This window comes from Stigmatopora nigra, chromosome 6 (genome assembly GCF_051989575.1).
Source record: "Stigmatopora nigra isolate UIUO_SnigA chromosome 6, RoL_Snig_1.1, whole genome shotgun sequence".
NCBI lineage: Eukaryota > Metazoa > Chordata > Actinopteri > Syngnathiformes > Syngnathidae > Stigmatopora > Stigmatopora nigra.
In genome coordinates, this window is record NC_135513.1 from 15,775,638 (window position 1) to 15,781,637 (window position 6,000).

Genomic DNA, 6,000 nt, shown 5'->3' on the forward strand with positions numbered 1-6,000 from the left:
TTAACGAAAAAGCCTTACTATACTATGTCGTTTTTTAACAAAAAAGCCTTACTATACTATGTTGTTTTTTAACAAAAAAGCCTTACTATACTATGTCGTTTTTTGTCGTTTTTTAACGAAAAAGCCTTACTATACTATGTCGTTTTTTAACGAAAAAGCCTTACTATACTATGTCGTTTTTTGTCGTTTTTTAACGAAAAAGCCTTACTATACTGTCGTTTTTTAACAAAAAAGCCTTACTATACTATGTCGTTTTTTGTCGTTTTTTAACGAAAAAGCCTTACTATACTATGTCGTTTTTTAACAAAAAAGCCTTACTATACTATGTTGTTTTTTAACAAAAAAGCCTTACTATACTATGTCGTTTTTTAACAAAAAAGCCTTACTATACTATGTCGTTTTTTGTCGTTTTTTAACGAAAAAGCCTTACTATACTATGTCGTTTTTTAACGAAAAGCCTTACTATACTGTCGTTTTTGAACGAAAAAGCCTTACTATACTATGTCGTTTTTACCAAAAATCAAGCCTTACGTCGTTTTTTGAAGAAAAAAGCCTTACTATACTATGTCGTTTTTTAACGAAAAAGCCTTACTATACTATGTCGTTTTTTAACGAAAAAGCCTTACTATACTATGTCGTTTTTTGTCGTTTTTGAACGAAAAAGCCTTACTATAGTATGTCGTTTTTAACGAAAAAGCCTTACTATACTATGTCGTTTTTTAACAAAAAAGCCTTACAATACTATGTCGTTTTTTGTCATTTTTTAACGAAAAAGCCTTACTATACTATGTCGTTTTTTAAGCAAAAAAGCCTTACTATACTATGTCGTTTTTACCAAAATTCAAGCCTTACTATACTATGTCGTTTTTTGAAGAAAAAAGCCTTACTATACTATGTCGTTTTTACCAAAATTCAAGCCTTACTATACTATGTCGTTTTTTTGAATAAAAAAGCCTTACTATACTATGTCGTTTTTTTGAATAAAAAAGCCTTACTAAACTATGTTGTTTTTTTGAATAAAAAAGCCTTACTATACTATGTCGTTTTTTGAATAAAAAAAGCCTTACTATACTATGTCGTTTTTTTGAATAAAAAAGCCTTACTATACTATGTCGTTTTTTTGAATAAAAAAGCCTTACTATACTATGTCGTTTTTTTGAATAAAAAAGCCTTAATATACCATGTCGTTTTTTTGAATAAAAAAGCCTTACTATACTATGTCGTTTTTTTGAATAAAAAAGCCTTACTATACTATGTCGTTTTTTGAATAAAAAAAGCCTTACTATACTATGTCGTTTTTTAACGAAAAAGCCTTACTATACTATGTCGTTTTTTTTTAATAAAAAAGCCTTACTATACTATGTCGTTTTTTGAATAAAAAAGCCTTACTATACTATGTCGTTTTTTTGAATAAAAAAGCCTTACTATACTGTCGTTTTTTTGAATAAAAAAGCCTTACTATACTATGTCGTTTTTTTGAATAAAAAAGCCTTACTATACTATGTCGTTTTTTAACAAAAAAGCCTTACAATACTATGTCGTTTTTTGTCATTTTTTAACGAAAAAGCCTTACTATAGTATGTCGTTTTTTAACGAAAAAGCCTTACTATACTATGTCGTTTTTTAAGGAAAAAAGCCTTACTATACTATGTCGTTTTTACCAAAATTCAAGCCTTACTATACTATGTCGTTTTTTGAAGAAAAAAGCCTTACTATACTATGTCGTTTTTACCAAAATTCAAGCCTTACTATACTATGTCGTTTTTTTGAATAAAAAAGCCTTACTATACTATGTCGTTTTTTTGAATAAAAAAGCCTTACTAAACTATGTTGTTTTTTTGAATAAAAAAGCCTTACTATACTATGTCGTTTTTTGAATAAAAAAAGCCTTACTATACTATGTCGTTTTTTAACGAAAAAGCCTTACTATACTATGTCGTTTTTTTTTAATAAAAAAGCCTTACTATACTATGTCGTTTTTTTTGAATAAAAAAGCCTTACTATACTATGTCGTTTTTTTGAATAAAAAAGCCTTACTATACTATGTCGTTTTTTTGAATAAAAAAGCCTTACTATACTATGTCGTTTTTTTGAATAAAAAAGCCTTACTATACTATGTCGTTTTTTTGAATGAAAAAGCCTTACTATACTATGTTGTTTTTTTGAATAAAAAAGCCTTACTATACTATGTCGTTTTTTTGAATAAAAAAGCCTTACTATACTATGTCGTTTTTTTGAATAAAAAAGCCTTACTATACTATGTCGTTTTTTTGAATGAAAAAGCCTTACTATACTATGTCGTTTTTTAGAATGAAAAAGCCTTACTATACTATGTCGTTTTTTAGAATGAAAAAGCCTTACTATACTATGTCAATTTTTTGAATGAAAAAGCCTTACTATACTATGTCGTTTTTTTGAATGAAAAAGCCTTACTATACTATGTCGTTTTTTTGAATGAAAAAGCCTTACTATACTATGTCGTTTTTTTGAATAAAAAAGCCTTACTATACTATGTCGTTTTTTTGAATAAAAAAGCCTTACTATACTATGTCGTTTTTTTGAATAAAAAAGCCTTACTATACTATGTCGTTTTTTTGAATAAAAAGCCTTACTATACTATGTCGTTTTTTTGAAAAAAAAAGCCTTACTATACTATGTCGTTTTTTTGAATGAAAAAGCCTTACTATACTATGTCGTTTTTTTGAATGAAAAAGCCTTACTATACCATGTCGTTTTTTTGAATGAAAAAGCCTTACTATACTATGTCGTTTTTTTGCGAATGAAAAAGCCTTACTATACTATGTCGTTTTTTTGAATGAAAAAGCCTTACTATACTATGTCGTTTTTTTGAATAAAAAAGCCTTACTATACTATGTCGTTTTTTTGAATAAAAAAGCCTTACTATACTATGTCGTTTTTTTGAATAAAAAAGCCTTACTATACTATGTCGTTTTTTTGAATAAAAAGCCTTACTATACTATGTCGTTTTTTTGAAAAAAAAAGCCTTACTATACTATGTCGTTTTTTTGAATGAAAAAGCCTTACTATACTATGTCGTTTTTTTGAATGAAAAAGCCTTACTATACCATGTCGTTTTTTTGAATGAAAAAGCCTTACTATACTATGTCGTTTTTTGCGAATGAAAAAGCCTTACTATACTATGTCGTTTTTTTGAATGAAAAAGCCTTACTATACTATGTCGTTTTTTTGAATAAAAAAGCCTTACTATACTATGTCGTTTTTTTGAATAAAAAAGCCTTACTATACTATGTCGTTTTTTTGAATAAAAAAGCCTTACTATACTATGTCGTTTTTTTGAATGAAAAAGCCTTACTATACTATGTCGTTTTTTTGAATGAAAAAGCCTTACTATACAATGTCGTTTTTTGGAATAAAAAAGCCTTACTATACTATGTCGTTTTTTTGAATAAAAAAGCCTTACTATACTATGTCGTTTTTTTTGAATAAAAAAGCCTTACTATACTATGTCGTTTTTTTGAATAAAAAAGCCTTACTATACTATGTCGTTTTTTTGAATGAAAAAGCCTTACTATACTATGTCGTTTTTTTGAATGAAAAAGCCTTACTATACTATGTCGTTTTTTTTGAATAAAAAAGCCTTACTATACTATGTCGTTTTTTTGAATAAAAAAGCCTTACTATACTATGTCGTTTTTTTGAATAAAAAAGCCTTACTATACTATGTCGTTTTTTAACGAAAAAGCCTCACTATACTCTGTCGTTTTTTTGAATGAAAAAGCCTTACTATACTATGTCGTTTTTTTGAATGAAAAAGCCTTACTATACTATGTCGTTTTTTTGAATGAAAAAGCCTTACTATACTATGTCGTTTTTTTTAATAAAAAAGCCTTACTATACTGTCGTTTTTTTGAATAAAAAAGCCTTACTATACTATGTCGTTTTTTTGAATAAAAAAGCCTTACTATACTGAGTCGTTTTTTTGAATAAAAAAGCCTTACTATACTATGTCGTTTTTTTGAATAAAAAAGCCTTACTATACTATGTCGTTTTTTTGAATAAAAAAGCCTTACTATACTATGTCGTTTTTTTGAATAAAAAAGCCTTACTATACTATGTCGTTTTTTTGAATGAAAAAGCCTTACTATACTATGTCGTTTTTTTGAATGAAAAAGCCTTACTATACTATGTCGTTTTTTTGAATGAAAAAGCCTTACTATACTATGTCGTTTTTTTGAATAAAAAGCCTTACTATACTATGTCGTTTTTTTGAATAAAAAAGCCTTACTAAACTATGTTGTTTTTTTGAATAAAAAAGCCTTACTATACTATGTCGTTTTTTTGAATAAAAAAGCCTTACTATACTATGTCGTTTTTTTGGAAAAAAAAAGCCTTACTATACTATGTCGTTTTTTTGGAAAAAAAAAGCCTTACTATACTATGTCGTTTTTTTGAATAAAAAAGCCTTACTATACTATGTCGTTTTTTTGAATGAAAAAGCCTTACTATACTATGTCGTTTTTTTGAATGAAAAAGCCTTACTATACTATGTCGTTTTTTTGAATGAAAAAGCCTTACTATACTATGTCGTTTTTTTAAATAAAAAAGCCTTACTATACTATGTCGTTTTTTTGAATAAAAAAGCCTTACTATACTATGTCGTTTTTTTGAATAAAAAAGCCTTACTATACTATGTCGTTTTTTTGAATAAAAAAGCCTTACTATACTATGTCGTTTTTTTGAATAAAAAGCCTTACTATACTATGTCGTTTTTTTGAAAAAAAAAGCCTTACTATACTATGTCGTTTTTTTTAATGAAAAAGCCTTACTATACTATGTCGTTTTTTTGAATGAAAAAGCCTTACTCTTCTATGTCGTTTTTTTTGAATAAAAAAGCCTTACTATACTATGTGGTTTTTTTGAATAAAAAAGCCTTACTATACTATGTCGTTTTTTTGAATAAAAAAGCCTTACTATACTATGTCGTTTTTTTGAATAAAAAAGCCTTACTATACTATGTCGTTTTTTTTAACGAAAAAGCCTTACTATACTATGTCGTTTTTTAACGAAAAAGCCTCACTATACTCTGTCGTTTTTTTGAAGAAAAAAGCCTTACTATACTATGTCGGTTTTTTGAATAAAAAAGCCTTACTATACTATGTCGTTTTTTTGAATAAAAAAGCCTTACTATACTATGTCGTTTTTTAACGAAAAAGCCTTACTATACTATGTCGTTTTTTAACGAAAAAGCCTTACTATACTATGTCGTTTTTTTGAAGAAAAAAGCCTTACTATACTATGTCGGTTTTTTGAATAAAAAAGCCTTACTATACTATGTCGGTTTTTTGAATAAAAAAGCCTTACTATACTATGTCGTTTTTTAACGAAAAAGCCTTACTATACTATGTCGTTTAACAAAAAAAGCCTTACTATACTATGTCGTTTAACAAAAAAAGCCTTACTATACTATGTCGTTTTTTAACGAAAAAGCCTTACCATACTATGTCGTTTTTTCGATATTGATTGGTCTCCAATGAAACACTTACCGTTCCTTTCCTGAACCCTAACCCTACCCTTACCCTTTCCTACCTTTGTTGCATTTCACTTTCAAAACCAATTGGGCATAACGATGCCACGGAGTTTAGCATTCATATTAAATGTGCACGCTCTATCTCCATTTTCGGTAGTTTCAGTTGGACCTGAAACAAAGAAAAGACAATATTTTTTACATAACTAGCACTTCAAATCTTTCAATCTTCAAAACCCTAACCCTTGAAGAGGTAAGAGTTTGTTTTTGCTGAAATTAGGGTTAGGGTTTAGGGTGTTTTTAAATGGGTTAGGGTTAAGGTTAGGGTGTTTTTAAATACAAAAGGGTTAGGGTTTGGCTAGAGTAAGGGTTTGGCTAGGGTTGGGGTTTGGCTAGGGTTGTCTTACCTGTTCAATGGTGATTTTTTTTTCTTCTTCTGGAACATGACATTCTGCATCAAAGCACAATATTCACACACATTAATTTAATCAAAA